General features: G+C 41.1%; 1 protein-coding gene across 5 annotated transcripts in view; it reads right to left on the minus strand.

The window, feature by feature from the left end:
- Window positions 1-20,014, minus strand: part of nlgn3 (neuroligin 3) — a 236,054-nt gene that overhangs the window by 140,212 nt on the left and 75,828 nt on the right. The window lies entirely within an intron of this gene.

Raw genomic sequence — 20,014 nt, forward strand, 5'->3', positions numbered from 1 at the left:
TTTTTGCCGAATTACCTAACCTTTCAATATTTTGCTGTGCAGTGTCAGAATTCTCTTTACAGTTCCCCTATGTATTTTTTTGCATTCACAAATCAGGCTCCTATAACTTCACTTCATTCCTCCAAGTCATTAATAAATGTTGTAAAATTTGCAGTCCCAGCACTGGTTCTAGTGACACCACACTCGTCACAGGTTGCCAACTTGAATAATGAATTATTTATTCCTACTCACTGCATCCTGCCTGTTGGCCAATCTTCTATTTATGTCAGCATGTTATCTCCAACACAATGACTCTCATCTTGTAACTTAACCTTTTATGATGCACATAGCTGCACACCTTCTGGAAGTCCAAATTGATGGATGATTGATTGAAAGATACAGCATGGATACAGGCTCTTTGGCCCACCGTGTCTAAGCTGAACATCAATCACCCGTACACACTAGTTCCGTATCCCACTTTCTCATCCACTTCCTATACTCTAGGGGTAATTTACAGAGAAACTCATATGGTCACAGGGAGAATGTGGAAGCTCCACACAGCACCTAAGGTCTGGATCAAACCCAGATCTGTAGCACTATGAGGTAGCACTTCTACCACCTGAGCCGTAGTGCCACACTGCGAGGTTCCCTTCTTTTTTTTTTTAATAACTTTTTATTAGAGGCATCTGCATATCATAATCCAAACCAGTACAGACTTTGTTTAACGGTTACATATTAAGTATCCAGGTTTCCAGGGACCCAGTTACCAAAGTAGCTGGGATGTGCGGTTCCCTTCTGCCTTCGCGGGTTGAGCCTTCCACAAAAGACTACTTAATTTTTGAAATACATATTTCTCCTTCATGAAGTTTGATTACATTGTAATTTTCCAACAACTTTTAACATTTTCCAGTAAACCATGTCAGGCTATTCAGCCACATTTACCCTGCCTCTCACCTTTTTTGTATAAAATGGAGAATGCAAAATCAGGATACCTTGAAGAGAATAAAATTGAATCAGCATGCGTTCACAAATTTAACCTCTACTGCGGTTCTTTGATTGTGTGACTCGAGGGGGACTAAGGATGTTGTACATTTGGATTGTTAGCAGGGTTTTGATACGATCCACACAAGAGTTGATCAGCAAGGCTAGAGCATATGGAATTTGGGGTAATATACTGATAAGAATTAAAAATAAGATGAAAGCAAAGAATAGGAATACACAGATCTTGCTCTGTTTGGTAGGATGTAACTTGCAGGGTCGCATGGGGATCGATGCATTAGTTCCGATATCCACAAGCTACATCAGCAGTTTGGAGAGGGGAGCACATGTCATATTTCCAAACTTGTTGATGATACAGAATTAGATGGAATTGTGAATACAGAACAGAATGCAAAAAGGCTTCAAGGGCAAATACTGTGATTAGAACAGGGGGTGAACCACTGAGTCAACTACAATCCCTGGACAACTGTATCTTCGCTTGGAATGGGTAACATTGTCTGGAAACTTTGGAGACTCTAAGGGGCTGCTAGCACTTGGCAACAGCAGCTGAGATAGTGGACAACATGCAATGTAATTTGAAAAGATGTCCACTTATATGAGGCAAATTTGTCTTCATACTTGCCATACTATTTGCCATAATGAAGCACACGTTGTCAAGTGTACCTTGAACATCACTACTATCCAGTCTCTCACCATTTTAAATATTTTCAGGTTAGGTGCACAAAGCAGAAAAGAAAATATTTAAAATGGTGAGAGATTGGATAGTAGTAATGTTCAAGGTATATTGAAAATGTATGCTTTATAATGACAAATAGTGTGGCAAATATGAATCATGTTCTTCCTTATATTTTCTCAATGAACAAGCAGTTGGTTGGACAACAATGATAAATAGGCAACTAACATTATTAGTTTCTACTTAAATAGGACAGTTGCTGAATGAACAATAGAAGTTTGGGGTTTGCATGGAATTAAATGGCCATGCCAATAGCCTTTGAGTTCAGAAACAACTGATCATAGCATCTAATGCTAAGGTATTCTGGAGGAAACCTGCTGAAATAGAACTGGCCATGAAAAATACGAGGTATTAGCCCACCTGAAGAGAATCACTGAAGTATGAACCTGAAATCACAAAGAAAGTGCAGACCATGTCATATAAAAACTAGCAATTCTGCAACTTGGCACGACATTTATGCGGACTGACAGATTTTACTTAAATGGAAAATAGGAAATGTTTTTATAGACTTTGGATAACCATTCAGCCAATCAAGCAGTCACCTGAAGAGAATAAGTGAGGTGGTAGTTAATTTTGTATTTAATCTGTATTTTGTTGAATAAATGAATAATTTTTGAGTTGATAACTAATATCAAGCCTCAAACTTGTGGCATCACATTAAAGGTGCCCTTCGGGCCTGGGCCCGCACTGCTCGAGAATCTTGAATGCATAGTACAATTCAACATAAATGATATCAAAATGGGCATTGCGCACCATTGGACATCACTGCATGTGCTGATGTGCATGTTCTCCAGAGTTGGTGAATGTGCAGTTAAAAGACAAATGGAGATGGGCAATAAATGCCTGCGATGCACACATCGCAGAAACAAAATAAATATGGAAATGCAGTACCGATGCACCTATCTGTTAAATTTTAAAGAAATTCTCTTGCACACCACACGAGAATAGAGTAATAAATTATTACTCTGCACAGAGTAATAAAATATCTAGACCCTTGTCTTTCTATTAAAGGAAATTCAGCTCTGTGAATCACCAACATCCATCACGTGAGGTGAATGGAGGTAAACTAAAGAGTTGCAGTGAGAACATTGAGCAGACCTGCATAGCAACCAGTCATCACATTATGTATCTAATCATTGCTTCTTATTAATTGCTAGTTTCTAAGATAATTGCAATGTTGGAATCTAATTATCATGAATTAAAACTGATCACTGGAATATTTGTTGTTACATATCTATTCAATGAAAATAATGTTTCATAAATCACACTGAGAATATCCAGATCAATTCACTTTGTAGATTATTTCACTTTAATGGTTTGTGTAGTAGTAGGGATAGAAAATATGTTTTAAAAACATTTCACTCTTGTACTGCAGCACCTTGCGTCCAGTTCTGTTTCATGTCAATTGTTAGATCACCCTGGTGAGGGTTACAGCCATATGTGGGTGATAGTCATCAAAATGTTAGATCAATAATTGATTACCCATATATTGTCATAAGTTGTCAAAAAAAAAATCAGATGTCTTTAGTTGACACTTCATTACTGACTTCTACTGATTGCCTTTTTAAGTTAACTGGTACAATGCAGCCCTGGCTTATTGATAGCACTTTGGTTTGTCGACTGACATCTATTATAAACCTACTGACTCCCATAGCTATCTAGACTACACTTCTTCCCACCCCGCCTCCTGCAAAGACTCCATCCCCGACTCCCAATTCCTCCGTCTACGCCGCATCTGCGCCCAAGATGAGGTGTTCCATACCAGGACATCTGAGATTTCCTCATTCTTTAGGGGACGGGGGTTCAGAAGGGCCTCCTCGATTTCCCGCAGCTCCGCTCTTGCTCCTCCTAGTCCTCACCTTTCACCTCATCAGCCATCGCATACAACACATAATCCTCTGACATTTTGGCCACCTCCAATGGGATCCCACCGCTAACCACATCTTCCCATTTCCACCCCTTTCCGCTTTCCACAGACAATGTTCCCTCCACAACCTCCTGGTTAACTCGTCCCTTCTCACCTAAACCACCCCCTCCCCAGGTTCTTTCGCCAGCAATCGCTGGAAATGCAACACCTGTCCCTGTACCTCCTCCCTCGACTCCGTCCAAGGACCCTGACAGTCTTTTCAGGTGAGGCAGAGGTTCACTTGCATCCCCTCCGACCTCATCCACTGCATCCGCTATTTTAGGTGTGGTCTCCTATATATCGGTGAGACCAAGCGCAGGCTCGACGATCATTTTGCTGAACACCACTGCTCAGTTTGCCTAAGCCTACCTGATCTCCCAGTTGCTGAACACTTTAACTCCCCCTCCCATTCCCACACTGACATTTCTGTCCAGGGCCTCCTCCATTGTCAGAGTGAGGCCCAGTGCAAATTGGAGGAACAGCACCTCATATTTTGCTTTGGCAGCTTACACCCCAGTGGTATGAATATCGACTTCTCTAACTTCAAATAACTCTTGCTTTCCCTCTCTCCATCCCTCCCCCTTCCCGGCTCTCCAACCAGTCTGACCAAATATCCTATAGCGAAGCAAGATAGACCACTCCTTCTAAATGCAATGGGCTGACATGTAGTACACAATGGAGCGGAACGTGGGCCTTTTTTTCATCCATTTCAGTAACCCGACCCGACCCGACCCGACCCGACTCGCAGTGTAATCAACGTTGCGGGGGAACAGTTTGTGTTAATAAATTATAATTCTGAGAATGAGGAGAAGATTTTTACCAAATAACTTTTATTTGTACAAGGATGTTTCCGTAACCGGCTTCCGTCTCCGCACTAGTATCTTTGCTCCGCCATGGAATCTTTGGTGTAGAGACGGAAGCTGGTTACAGAAATGGGGCCGAAAATTACCCATGAATCTGCCCATGACCGTACTACATCTTTTTCGTCGAGTGATCTATTTTGCTTGCTATAGGATCTTTGAGTGTGACTGTCCCTCTGATTCCATTGTATCTCTGTCTGCTTTGTCGTCGCCTTTTCCTAGCTAACAATGGTCTATTCCAGTGCTTCTTAAACTATTTCAGTGTCATTCACCCTTGTCTATATCACAAGATTTCATTCGCCCTCGACTAAACTTTCTTACGTTTTTTTTTGTAATTTTCATCTTATTCTCTCTTGTGTATAATTTTATATATAATTTTGTCACATGAGCAAAAAACATACATGAACTCATCTCTTGTGTTTATTTTATTCAACTCTTTGAACATCATAATAATATGCAAAGAAAATTAGGAGTGAAAAAAAAGTTTAATTACCACTGGAGTTGGAAAACCATTCCAACGTCTAAACACTGGGCTTCAGCCCCATCCCTACCCTTTTGGGCTTTAATTACTGCAGTTTTTTTCTTGGAAAGCTAGCTCAAAAAACCATGGAGTATGTAAATTGGCAACACAAAGTAAAGTTATAGTTCAACAGTTGCCTACGGCGATCCTCCAGTGTTGCCATTTATACATTTTTCATCCCACTAGCTCGTCTGGTCTTTCCTAAAAGGTTATTTTACAATAAATTTGGGAAATATCCCGCCACTTTGAAATTAGAAAACCATAGGTAGAGAGAAAAAAACATATCAAATTTACAGCTCCACTGCCATTAAAACCAATAAGAGCTTACTAACTACTTTAATGGCAATGCTTATTTTAAGTATAGAAATATATATATAACTGAATAAATTAAGCCATTCACCCTTCATTCACCCTCTAGTTTAATTCACCCCAAAATTATTTCATTCGCCCTTGGGTGAACCATTCAGAAGCACTGGTCTATTCTACATTTCCTTGATCTGCATCTTTTTTTATCTCTCACACTTCCTTATCTCTGTACCTCCCTCTCCCCTGACGCTCATTGTGATGGAGGGTCTCGACACAAAACATCACCCATTCTTTCTCCCCAGATATGCTGCCTGTCCCGCTGAGTTACTCCAGCATTTTGTGTCTTCGGTATAAACCAGCACTTTGGTTGAATCAGGTGAAAGGTTTAAATCTCACACTTGAGAACAACATGTACTGAAGTTAAACCGCTGATAAGGTTTGCAGCTTTAGGAATCCAACAAAGGTCTTGCATCCTATGGGTGCAAGAGAGCCCAAGGTACTATTTGAAGGGTAAGAAGGGATTTCTGCTGTCTCGCCCAATGTTATCGCTCAATCAAAATCACTCAAATAGATCATTTACTGATTTACCTAATTGCTGCTTGCAACACATTTTCCGTGGATTGTGTTTCACAATATTCCTATGAAGGTATTGGCAGTAGTGTTTAGAGATTTCAAATATGAAAGCTGTCAGACATGTAAGATTTGTATAATCTTCAACATTCCCTGAACTTTCAACATTGCCCCCAGTGGACCTTATTATGCAGAGGTTTCCTGATTTCTCTAGTTTAGTTTAGTTTAGTTTAGTTTAGAGATACAGCACGGAAACAGGCCCTTCGGCCCACTGAGTCCCCTTCGGCCCACCGGGGACCAGCAATCCCCGCACATTAACACTATCCTACACACACTAGGAACAATTTACATATACACCAAGCCAATTATTCTACATATCTGTACGTCTTTGGAGTGTGGGAGGAAACCAAAGATCTCAGAGAAAACCCACACGGTCACGGGGAGAACGTACAGACTCCGTACAGACAGCACCCATAGATGGGATCAAACCTGGGTCTCTGGCGCTGCAAGCGCTGTAAGGCAGCAACTCTACCGCTGCGCCATCGTGACCGCCCTGATGGGATAGTTCACACTCTGTTTATCGTAATATGATTTTCTACAGTCTGAGCTTAATTGCCATGGCTGAGCGGAGACAGGTTTGCAGCACTGCAAATAGCATGATGCCAGACTCACTGTTCTCACACCTGTTGCACCTCAGCTTCTCTTGAGATGTTTTGCCCAGCTGGCTTTTTGGCACAATGGATGGGATCACTGGATTGTGTACGGTTAAAAAGACATATTGTCATCTTCAGAAAGAGCAACTTCTGCCACTTTATTGCATCACTATCTCTCCCAGGTTTTTCAATCCCAATGATCTGGCAGAGAGTAGCTTGTGTGAGAAGCGAGACTAAAACTTGGATTAAATGCATAAATCAGAGCTTCAATCAAAACTGGATCCAGCATAAAATGGCACAAGTGTTCTTCCCCATATTCCTGGTACAGGAACTGCTATGCTGACTTCAGTTTCTCAAATATTTACCGGTACAATGTTTTCTTCTGATTTTTGGACATAATAGAGGGGGTCTCTTCTCCAACTTTCCCATATGGTGACCCATAACTTAGATTGTCCTTTCCACTGTTCTTCCTCCTTCTCATTTGCGATCTATGACACACATTCAGCCACATCGAATCTTCCATCTACTGTATCCAGGGAATGATATCTGTGCTGGCCTTTGGAAGAACAGAGCTACCAGGACAATGATTGATTGAACGATACAAGTTGGAAACAGACCATTCGCCCCACCGAGTCCACCCTGGCCATCGATCACCCATTCACACTAGCTCTATTTAATCCTACATTCGCATTCACTTCCTATACACTGAGGACAATTTACATAGGCTAATTAACCTGCAAACCAGCATAGCTTTTGTGATTTGTGGAAGTAAACCGGAGCACCCGGAAGAAGCCGACGTTGTCACAGGGTGAACGTGCATACTCCACGCGGACAGTACACAAGGTCAGGATTGAACTGGTTCTGGCTCTGTGATGCAGCAGCTCCACCAGATGTGTCTTCAGGTCACAAATTCTAGATCTAGCCTTGAAAATGATCTAGCCTCGAAAACTATCAAATCAGAACTACAGTGTCAACATCATTTGTTTGAAGAGAGAGGTGTAAGGCAGCATCATAGATTGTGGATGCTAAGACAAAGAATCGGTTGTTAGTCAGATGTAAAATTGATTTTATGTTTAAAAAAATTGCTCCACCATAAACAGTTAAAGCAGATACCAGATGAAAGCAAAATTATGTTGATGTCCTTAATGGGAGCAGTTACATGTAAGTGATTAGAATCAGAAAATAAATGTATCCTTTTGAAATTGGATTAAAAAGAAGTGGAATGCAGGTAAGGAGTTTTTAGATATTGAGGTTGTAAGGAGGGTTGGTGGAGGTGCCAAAATCAGAAGAAATATAGGGAAGTTAAGAGTTCAATCTCACTACCACTTTCTGCATCAGTTCTTCTGGTAATGAACCTCTCTGTGCTCTCGTATTGATATTTATCGACCATGCATTGATGTTTGCAGCTGCCTTCTTCCAGATGAGTTGTTGGGACTGACACAGAGGTCAAGGAGACCTGTATATATCCCTCACCTATTCAACATGCACGTCCATAACTGATTCACTATGTTAATAGCTAAATGCTGTGGCTTAAATCAACCAACTTAATTTTCAATGAATAAAAAGGCATATCACATTTGGAAAAGCAAACACATTTTTTTGACGAGTGTTTAGTTGCTGAAAATACATGCCTCCTCACCCTTAAATGCACTAGCAACCTGGTACAATTAAAAATGTGTGACCTAGTCATTGATGAAAACTGACAATCAAATGCTTTTTAGCTCTGACTGATGACATTCTGCAGCTGGTCTGATGATCAATCCACTGCCTACCTGCTAAACCTGGGCAGAATATAAATTGACCTTCCAATGTCTTATGCTGTTCAAAATGCAATGTTTCATGTTGTTCCTCTCTTTCTGATTCTGTGCAACTTGATGAATGATGAAATTTCAGTAGTGCATTAGAAGAATGCACAACTGCCTTCGACTGCATGTATTTAAATGAAACTTAAAATCAGAGGAGATGTACAACGGACAGATGCCAATTTTACACTTTTACTTAAACATTAGAATATCCCATTTCAAGTTGATTTATTCACTCAAATAATGATGGATAGAAAAGTTATGCCGAGGCAATATATTATCATGTGATAAGCTGGATAATTGCTTACAAATTTCTCTTTAATGAAGAATGTTGCAAATTTATCAGTGCCTGCCTTCTGATACCCTGCCCAACTGATTCACAGCAGTCTCAATTTTAAACTACAAAAAATACGAAAGACAGATTATTACTTTCAAGATCAAATTCATGGCTGATTAGTTATTTTGCATTAAGAATATTGGTTGATCAGAACTTACCAAAGCTCCTTCAATGTATTTTTCTCCCCATCACATTGTACAACATCACAAAATATTTCACAGCACAAATTATGTTTTTTAGCCATGCGATTGTAACAAGGAGTTAGCTAGACAATTAATCTTAATTCTTGAGATGGAAGTAAAGTAAATAATGGTTCACATCTCAAAAAAACTAGATCAGGTTACATTAGATAGACACAAAGTGCTGGAGTCACTCAACGGGTCAGGCAGCATCTTTGGAGAAATAGGTGACATTTCAAAACATCACCCATCCTTTTTCTCCAGAGATGCTACTTGACTCACTGAGTAACTCCAGTACTTTGTGTCATTTTGCCAGGCTATGTTACTTTTGTCTGGCTAGTTGGCACAGGGTTTGTCATCTGACACATTCTTTTAAGCTGTTGATAAAGATTTATGGCTGCAGTTGGTTCTGTAGTTCTGTTTTTTTTCACAATACGTAATAACACATCAATTCCTACCAATGCCTAAATTCATTGTAAGTTTTTAAATCAGCAGTGCTCCATGTATTGCATCCAGTATGGGGGGGGGGGGCATTATGTATAATATGGTAGACCAATATCACATGACAAATACTTTATTGTATTGAAGGAACTGACCATACAATGGCCTGTGGCCTGTCAAATTCAAAACTCTGATCCGAAAGGGTTCTCGGTGAACTATGAATCTAAGTGTGGTGAAGTTCAGCAATCAAATTTGTGATTCTGAGGGATAATGAGATAAGTGTGCATGGTGTAGCCTTCTACCCCAGGCAACTGATACACAGTGACAGGTACGTTGAATGGATGATAAGATAAATTTAAAAAATATCCTTGGAGCTGCCAGAAAGGCAAGCACAGATCTTCATATTGCATTGTTGGTTATTAAATACCGTGTACATATTAATAAAGTGAAACCTCATTAAAAAATGCCTGCAAGGTGATACAGGTGCAGCCAACATGGTCCTGAGCTTGGGAGAAGGTTAAAAACGATGCAAATCTTAAGATCTTACCCTGAAGCACCCAGTTGTCTAGCAGAGCTGAAAGTAATTTAAATATGCCGATTCGTTTTATTTTAATTGCACGGCAGTTTGGTTGGAACCTATGGAAATTAAATCCAAGGTTGTAGTGATAACAGTATCATCAGCTGGTGTGGTCAGCAATTGAGGTTACATGCTACAAATCTTTTTGCCACAAGTGGAATAATTATTTCTGACAGTCTGTCCAGATGGGCACAGCCTCCTAATCGCTCCTCTGAGAAATGCAGGTATTTTATGAAGAAAAAATACCAGAGGTCATAATTCCTCCAATGCCAGGTCCATGTGCTTCTCCCCTTCTATCTATATTGGACATTTTCTTTCTTTAATTTAGATATGCGACCTGGAAACAGGCCCTTCGGCCCATCGAGTGCACACAGATCAGTGATCACCCATACTTTAGATCTATCCTACACACTGGAGACAATTTACAGAAGCTAATTAGCCTACAAACCTGCACGTCTTTGTAATGTGGTAGGAAACCGGAGCACCCAGGAAAAAATCCTTGTGTCACAGGGAGAACGGACAAACTCTGCACAGAGAGCACCAGTAGTCAGGATCGAACCCGGGTCTCTGGCGCTGTAAGGCAGCAACACCAACACTGAATCGCCGTGCTGCCTTCAAATGCCTAGGAGTTTGGGGGTTTTTTTTGAGAATTCTTCGTTGTCTGTGGATTTGAGATGATTTTACAGCCATGACAACTATTTTCTAATTGAGTGCCTTGTTTGAGGCTACAATAAACTACAGTACCGTAAAATTGTCTCAAACGACAACAGATCTACATACATTTAAATATTGCTGCACATGGTTACCTCCCCACCCTTCAGGCCTAAATTTATGGGCGAGTTGAGGAAAAAGCAGCTTCTGCATTAACTGACATGAAAAACATACCAGTAGATAATCTAATCATCAGACCACAATTGCAATATCTTAGTTAGGAATTTGTGTGTTTCTGGCAGATTAGAGGCCACCTGAAAATGTGAATGGATGGGAGTAGTGCTGAATCACTCTATTTCCCTTTTCAACAATTGTCCTGGTAACATTTCATTTACAGGGATAAAAAGGAAAGCAGCAGGAAGAAAATTGGTTTTCTAGTCAATTACTACAAAGCTTCAAAGATGTCAACTCTCTTTTTCAAAACAGTTATTCAACTAACATAATGGCAAAGCCAATAAGATAACTGTGTAATATTAACAATGTTTCAGCTGTGATTTGACAGAGCCAGGTTCATTGATATGGATATAAATTGTCAGTTGGATGCTAAACTGCACCTAAAAGATACGTTTTTGGAACCACTGGAGTAACTGCCTGAACCCTATGGATCAGTAAGATGCCACAGGCAAAGTAAGAATGTGCAGAAAAAAGGGAAATGCAGCTTAATAAAGATCTGAGAGAACATATAACATGGTTTTGAGGAAAAAACCAAGCTAACTCAGCAGAACAGCAATCCAAAGTAGTCAAATAATTGAGGATTAGCTGTGAAAGGGTTGCCGACAAGCTGAGTGCAAATTAGACAAGATTTATTTGCAAAAGTTAGTGGAAAACAACCATTAGAATTAATAATAATAATTTTTCATAAGGTTCCAATGAAGGCCATTTCAAACATTTTAGCACATAAGTGGTGGCACAGTGGCTTTGCGATAGAGTTGCTGCCTTAGAGTGCCAGAGACCCAGGTGGGTGCTGTCTGTACAGAGTTTGTACATTCTCCCTGTGACCGCGTGGGTTATCTCTGTGTGCTCGGTTTCCTCCCACACTCCAAAGATGTACAGGTTTGTAGGTTAACTGGCTTCAGTAAAATTGTAAATTGTCCCTAGTGTGTAGGATAGTGTTAGTGTAAGCAGTGATGGCTTGTCGGCATGGACTTGGTGGGCTGAAAGGCCTGTTTTTGCTTTGTATCTCTAAAGTCTAAAGTAAAGTCTAAAGTCATTCTGCAAGACAAGCATCCTTTAATGGTATGTGATTCAGTGGCTATGTACTGATTGGGTCAAGAGCCTGATACTCCAACCAAGTTTGAACATGAAATGCTTTGCAGGCTATTGTTGCAGACTTTCCTTTCAGTGCTGCATAACTTGCAAAGAAAGCCATGGTATCTGGAACTGGGGTTATTTCCAGGCAGGTAAGAGACAAGATAATGTCAGTGGATGAGGGTTCAATCCAGTCTGTTGTTGGGTAGGTAAATGTTGTGGCAGTGGCAGTGGCTGGCCAAGCATTGGTTGCTCACTCATGGTGTGGTTGATGGGTTGGGGGCTTGTGAGGATGGAGGGAGGCGGTGGGGGGAGGGGGGAGGGGGTGAGGGAAGATCTTAAGAAATGCTGTTGCCATCGGGATTATTAGGGAGTTAGGATAAATGGAATCCAGATCTGAGCTGTTTACAATTTATGGTTGATATTAGTAGATGACAAATGTCTGATGTTAATTGCACTTATCTGACAGGGGTCCCTGGATGGAGCATCACTATTAAACTGGACTGGGAATGTTCAACTATAGAATTATATAATTACATATTTAGAATAATATCATTACACATTCTGGTCAATTCTTCATAAGGAATCTTGCACAAGGAACAATACTGTTTGGTGCACATCTGAAACGAGGACGATGTGACTAAAAGTGACGAGTCGAATATAAAGAATACAGGGATTTGATGCAACAATGATTCCAATTGTGTTGTGGTCCACAAAAATAAATCAAATTTTAGATGTACAGCACCAATGAACTCTGCTATTCTTTGCCATTTCTATGCTATTGTGTTTGTCCCACTTCAGCATCCTATCCAATTATTTTTTACGTTATTCAGAGCGGCACAGAGACTCAGCGGTAGAATGGCTGCCTTACAGTGCCAGACGCCCGGGTTCGATCCTGACTACGGGTGCTGTCTGCATGGAGTTTGTATGTTCTCCCCGCGACCACGTGGGTTCTCTCCAGGTGCTCCGGCTTCCTCCCACATTCCAAAGACATACAGATTAGTACATGAATTGCCTTTGGTAAGAACAAATTGTAATTTGGCTCTAGTGTGCAGGGATTGCTGGCCGGCGCAGACTAGGTGGGCTGAAGGGCCTGATTCCACGCTGTATCTCTAATCTAAATGACAAGGATTTTGATTCCATAGGCTTTGATGGTCATCGATTTCATGCATTCATTTTTTGTGTGAAGAACTTTGGAATTTACCTTTTACTAGTTCTCCTCTTGATGTTGCTTTATTATGTGCTCTCAATTCTCAATGGTATTTTCAGATGTTTTACTTTGTAGAAAGTGCTTAATTCTATTGATTGGCAGAGACCGAGCAAGTGAATATTGATTTTTAAAGATAAATTAAGTTCTCTGTCTGCTTTATAGTTGAGGAGGAGCCCTGCATATCCGCTGAAAGGAAAGAAAGTCACTTCCCTGACATGCAACACTCTCATTAAGCAGCGCCCTAAAATATTGAAATGGCCATTCAAATGGGGAAACACATGGGACCAATGATCATTTTCTGAAATTGAGTTGGCAATGACAGAGAGTGTGAAAGCATTTACTTCATTATTTGTCCAGTAATAAAGATGTGAGTACATCAGTTTTTAAATCAAAGCATATTATAATAGGCAGTCATGAGTGAGAGATAGTGGTGTCATGCATTGCGTTGGAGCAGGTCCAAAAGCACAATAACCGTTGCTATCTCGCAATAGTTGTGTGCATTAGCATTGCCCGAATGACCTTTATTATCCCTAATGATAGTTTCAGTTTGGCAACCCAGAGCTTGCAGCATCTCTCAGGAATATTTCCACTGGGAGTATGAAAGGGAATTATGGCCAGCTTGTCTTGCAGAAATATGGTAAAATAACTGGTGGTGAATATTGGGGGAAAGAAATTGATATGTTCAACTTTTTCTACTTTTAAAGATCAGAGTATATTTTGTACAGATTGTTGAAATGTCACTCAAATGTCCCACAAATCACACCGGTGCACAAGTGGCATTCAACAATGCCCCAGAAAGCAGGATTCAGAATTACTACAACAACAACACCCACAAATGCACATCTGTCGGATTAGTCACCAAAAATCAACAAGCCTGGATTAGATTTAAATGTTCTTCATACTGTCGTAGATGAGATGAGATGAGTAATTAACACTGAAAGAGAAAACTGTAGATGCTAGAAATCTGAAACCAAAACAGAGAATGCTGTAGGAAGGAAATGCAGATGCTGGTTTACACTGAAGATAGCCACAAATTGCTGGAATAACTCAATGGGTCAGGCAGCATCTCTGGAGAATAGGAATAGGCAATGTTTTGGGTCAAGACCCTTCTTCAGACTGAGAATCAGGGGAGCGAGAAACTGGAGGTATGAGGAGGTACAAAGAACAAAAGAATGAAAGGTATGAAAAGAACAAATCAAGGCCAGCAAGGATACTTAAAATGCTGTATACACTCAGTAGGTCAAGCAGTGTCAGTGGAAAGAGAAATAGAGTCAATGTTTCCAGCCAATATTCCTACATCAGAACTGGAAAAGTCATGAAGCAAGTGTGTTTAATTTGTTGAAAACATAGAAGTGCAAAGAACAGAGGAATTGTCTGTGATAAAACAAATCATAGGCAGACTGGGTGACTATTTTGCAGAACAAAGGTTACGCAAGAATAACCACGATCTTCCAATTTTAAATCTTCATCTCTCTCCTATTCTTCTTTCTCAGTCATTGGCCTCCTACACTGGGCCTTGGGACCCATTACTGAGTTCAATCATTTCAGTTAGCCAAGACTTTTTGTTTGTGTTAGAACAGTGCAGATGCAAGATCAACCAACTATAATATTTTCTTCTGCAATGGCTGAACAGGGCAGATCTTCAGAGATATGCACGGCCAGGAATTTGAAGCTTTTGACTCTCCCCACCACTGTCCCATCGATGAAGGACAGGTCTGTGGATCCTCGTCCTTCCTCTTCCAAAGTCCATAATTAATTCCTTGGTCTTAATGACATTGAGAGCAAGGTTGTTGTTCAGGCACCATTTGATCAGTCGATCGATCTCCCTCCAATTCTCGCTGGAGAATGAGGGGAGACTTGATGGAAAGATATAAAATTATGTGAGTCATAGAGAAGGTAGACAGTCAGAACCTTTTCCCCCAGGGTGGAAATAACCAACACTGGAGGCCATAGCAATGAGGTGAGAGGGGGAGCATCTAATCAAGATGTGCGGGGCAAGTTTTTTTTTCCATACAGAGTAGTGGGGCTGGAATACATTGACAGGAGTGGTGGTGGAGGCAGATACGAGAGTGGCGTTTAAGAGGTATTAGATAGGCACATGGAAGTACCGAGAATGAAGGGATATGAACATGTACAGGCAGATGAGATCAGTTTAACTTACCATCATGTGTGGCATGTACATTGTGTTCCTGTGCTGTATTGCTCTATGTTCTATGTTCTCTGTTCTAAATCAGTAACTCTCAGTTGGAATAGTTAAGCAAGGCTTAAAAAAACCTTGAAAGCGATTCGTGTTCGTATATGTGGGATATTCTTTATGCGCATTGCAGAAGTATCCTATGGAGGCGCTGCGAGTCGGCTGTCCTGCCAGCAGCGTGGTCGTTATTTCGACTTTTCTTTTGGTTTATCTAAGTGTTTGTTTTGGGTGTTTCTCGCTGGGTATTGTGTGGGGGTGGTGGGTGGGAAAGGGGGGAAACTGTTCTTCAGTCACCCTCGACAGAGATGCGACTTTTTCCATGTCGCTTCTCCGCCTCCCCTGTCGCGGCCTAACAGCTTGGAATGGAGCGGCCATTCCCGGAGTCGTGTCCCAAGAGCTTCAGCAGCGGGCGCAGCGTGGACTTTTCCATCGTGGAGAGGGCGAACCCTTGTCGGGGGTCGCCAGAGAGGAGTGCTCCGATCGCTGGCCTATTGACTTTGGCACCATGGGGTTGTGGTCTGCGGTGCTTCTAGCCACGGGCGTGGCAAGGACTTACCATCTGGAGTCTGGGATCCCTTGCCGGGGATCGCCAGAGAAGTGTTCCATCCGGCGGCCTGTGGCCTATAACATCCTGAAGCTGCGGTCTCCGGTAGGAAAGTGCCGATTCGGGCACTCCAAGCCGCGGAGTGTGTTCGACCATTCCAATGTCGTAGGTTTGATCATCCTGACGAGAGGGACTGTACATCGGGTCGTCCGTAGCGGCGACTACGGAGGGTTTATGGCCCCAACCATGGGTGAGCAAAGGAGGAGGACTGACTGAACTTTATTGCCTTCCACCACAGTGAAGAATGCTGCGGTGGATGTTAGTGTTAAATTCTATGGTGTATTCTGTGCTCTTTTTTTAAGTGTATCGCTGCTGGCAAATTCATTTCACTGCACCTTCGGGTGCATGTGACGAATAAATTTGACTTTGACTTTGGCATTGTAGGTTTTAGTGATGTCTTTCACTGATAAAGCAATGGACATGGTTGATTGTCTCCGAGTCTGTTTCCCTGCTGACCTTTAAACTTTATTGTTCACCTGGATGAGCCTCAGGTTGCTATGTCTGTTCTGTGAGATTACATTATTCAGGTTAGTTTGCTCTGTAAGCAATGAATCTCCCATGCAGTATCCATTATTGCATTACTATCTCCTTCCACAATCATAGCATAAAATAGCCAACAAACACTCCTTCACTTCCTTTGCCGTGCTTTTTTAACCCTTGTATGGTCCCTCTTGCAAATTCTTCCATCTCACTCCACCACAGCGACAGTATCTTCACACAACTGCATTAAATTCTTCATGCATTTATATGGCAATTTCATGTGAAAAATTTGGAGACCGTTTATCAACAAGAATTGTTTCCCTCACAAATGTAGTCATTTAATAGAAATGGTGTCTTTTTTTTAACACACAGATTTGATAATTATTTCAAATGTAACCAAATGAAAACATATAACATATAACATATAACAATTACAGCACGGAAACAGGCCATCTCGACCCCTCTAGTCCGTGCCGAACACATAATCTCCCCTAGTCCCATATACCTGCGCTCAGACCATAACCCTCCATTCCTTTCCCATCCATATAACTATCCAATTTATTTTTAAATGATAAAAACGAACCTGCCTCCACCACCTTCACTGGAAGCTCATTCCACACAGCTACCACTCTCTGAGTAAAGAGGTTCCACCTCATGTTACCCCTAAACTTCAGTCCCTTAATTCTCAAGTCATGTCCCCTTGTTTGAATCTTCCCTACTCTCAGTGGGAAAAGCTTTTCCACGTCAACTCTGTCTATCCCTCTCATCATTTTAAAAACCTCTATCAAGTCCCCCCTTAACCTTCTGCGCTCCAAAGAATAAAGCCCTAACTTGTTCAACCTTTCTCTGTAACTTAGTTGCTGAAACCCAGGCAACATTCTAGTAAATCTCCTCTGTACTCTCTCTATTTTGTTGACATCCTTCCTATAATTAGGCGACCAAAATTGTACACCATACTCCAGAATTGGCCTCACCAATGCCTTGTACAATTTTAACATTACATCCCAACTTCTATACTCAATGCTCTGATTTATAAAGGCCAGCACACCAAAAGCTTTCTTTACCACCCTATCTACATGAGATTCCACTTTCATGGAACTGTGCACAGTTATTCCCAGATCCCTCTGTTCACCTACATTCTTCAATTCTCTACCATTTACCATGTACGTCCTATTTTGATTTGTCCTGCCAAGATGTAGCACCTCACACTTATCAGCATTAAACTCCATCTGCCATCTTTCAGCCCACTCTTCCAACTGGCATAAATCTCTCTGTAGACTTTGAAACTCTTCTTCATTACCCGCAACCCCACCTATCTTAGTATCATCTGCATACTTACTAATCCAATTTACCACACCATCGTCCAGATCATTGATGTACATGACAAACAACAGTGGACCCAACACAGATCCCTGTGGCACCCCACTCGTCACTGGCCTCCAACCTGACAAACAACCATCCACCATTACTCTCTGGCATCTCCCATTCAGCCACTGTTGAATCCATCTTGCTACTCCACCATTAATACCCAACCATTGAACCTTCTTAACCAACCTTCCATGAGGAACCTTGTCAAAGGCCTTACTGAAGTCCATATACACAACATCCACTGCTTTACCCTCATCAATTTCCCGAGTAACATCTTCAAAAAATTCAATTTTACTGTGTCTCCAACATTATATTTTATCATAAGGGAACGTGACAAATGATTTTATTAACATTAGCAAGTCCAACTACTGCTGACCTTGAATATTAAACATTAAATTATTAATACTTCCATGCAAAGAATCTGTACAACAGGACAAAGGATTGTCACTAATCAGCTCTAGACACAAACCCTGAGGAGCAGGTCAAGATAAGCCATAATTTTAATCTGCAACACAGTCTTATTTCACATTGCCACTGCAGTGCTGCTTTCAAAATGGCAGCATAATTCCTATTCTCCTAATGTTAGGCCTTGTCGCATGCATTTGATTTTGGTGTTATTCTCTGTCAGACTTCAGGCAGAGGCACAACTAGGAAATCTATGACAACTAATAATACTTTTAGGATCTATTACCAACCAAACAAAGTTAGTCAGGAAGTATCTATACCTTTAAGTACAATTGATAGTGTGTGGACAGTATACACGCCATTGGACTCGCACTGCAAAAGTGGCTTCACAACACAGCTCTCCCAGCAAATCCATCCTCAAGGTAAAAGTGAGTGTGTAGCTCTCTGGGATTAATGTGACTGCAGTTACTCGCATGCTGTCAAATGATTCAGATGATTACCCGAAATCAAAGTGAGTTCAGTAAATCTATGAACAGTCAGATAGCACTCGGACTATAACATTGGAACCCTGCCCGGGAGCTCTGCATTCTAAATCTCTGCTTTGCTGAGAGAATTATAAAAATGTTATGTCCATTATTAACTTTGTATCCGAGGTTATACAAGTTAAATCTCTGTAATCGTGTGCAATCTGCTAACATGGATTTTCTCCAGCATTTGAGGTTTTAAAAAGCTGAATATTTCTTTACAGTCTCATTTAACAAAAACAATTCTTCCATCACCCAGAAACTAGAGGCATTCAGACTATTAGCTTAGAGAGTTAATGACAAAGGTCTGCATTTCACATTGTCAATAATGTCCCATTACATGAAATTATATTGTGCACTAGTTTGTAGAGACCAAGGAGTACATAAAGGTAGTTATTTTCAGATAGACACAAAATGCTAGAGTAACTCGGCGGGACAGGCAGCATCTCTGGATAGAAGGAATGGGTGACCTTTCGGATGGAGACCCTTCTTCAGAATGAGAATCAGGGGAGAGGAAGATACAGAGATGAGGAAGTGTAAGGTGTGAAAATGAGACATCAGTGTAGATCAAGGAAAATGTAAAATAGATCAGTGTTAGGTAAGAGAAGTTAACAACAAAGCAAACAAATAGACAGAGATAGCACAGATGTTTTCAGTGCTGCCATGATAGGGATAACAGATCATTTTTTGATCACACCATATGTATAATGTACAGAATAAATATGGACAGTGTAGTTCTCTGGGAAGAAAATCAATCCTCAGTGGGAGACCCAACCTATCACACAGTCCTTCTTTGATTACCTCTTTAAGGTTCGCACATGTATACCTATTCCCATCAGAAAGGAATGTATTCACAGTCCTCACCCAGTCCATTCATGGCACTGCTGACCAAGTCTGCTCTCTTGTGCAATCCTTTAGATTTTCTTTAAATTATGCATTTTCTTTTCATCACTTCATTTTCTACAGCAGTCAAGGTGAATGCCCCCTTATGCAGACAAAATGCTAACACTAATTGCACTAACCTGCCACCTGCACTGCAACACCGACCACATGCTCCACCCACTCTTCTTAAATAACTTAGAATTGAGCAAAGGCTGAATGTCACCCAGAGAAAAAACACAAATATATCCAAAAGAGTGGAAACCAATGTGTATTGATTATAATTGGTTCACCAGGGCTGCCAACATTTGATGAGAGTTGGGAGTGAGAAATTGCAAGAGACCAAGTCCGAGGGCGAGCAGCCCGAGGTGGTGGGGGGAGGGTTTGGGAGGGGGGTGTCCCCCCCCTCGCATTGGTAAGGAGCTTTTGCATTTTTCAGCATGAAATTGTGCAATCTGGTGCATACTGTAGCGAGTCTTTTAACTTACACTTGAATGCAATATTTATGCTTTAGATTGGATTAACTATG

This window comes from Amblyraja radiata, chromosome 12, assembly GCF_010909765.2.
Source record: "Amblyraja radiata isolate CabotCenter1 chromosome 12, sAmbRad1.1.pri, whole genome shotgun sequence".
In the NCBI taxonomy this organism is placed as follows: domain Eukaryota; kingdom Metazoa; phylum Chordata; class Chondrichthyes; order Rajiformes; family Rajidae; genus Amblyraja; species Amblyraja radiata.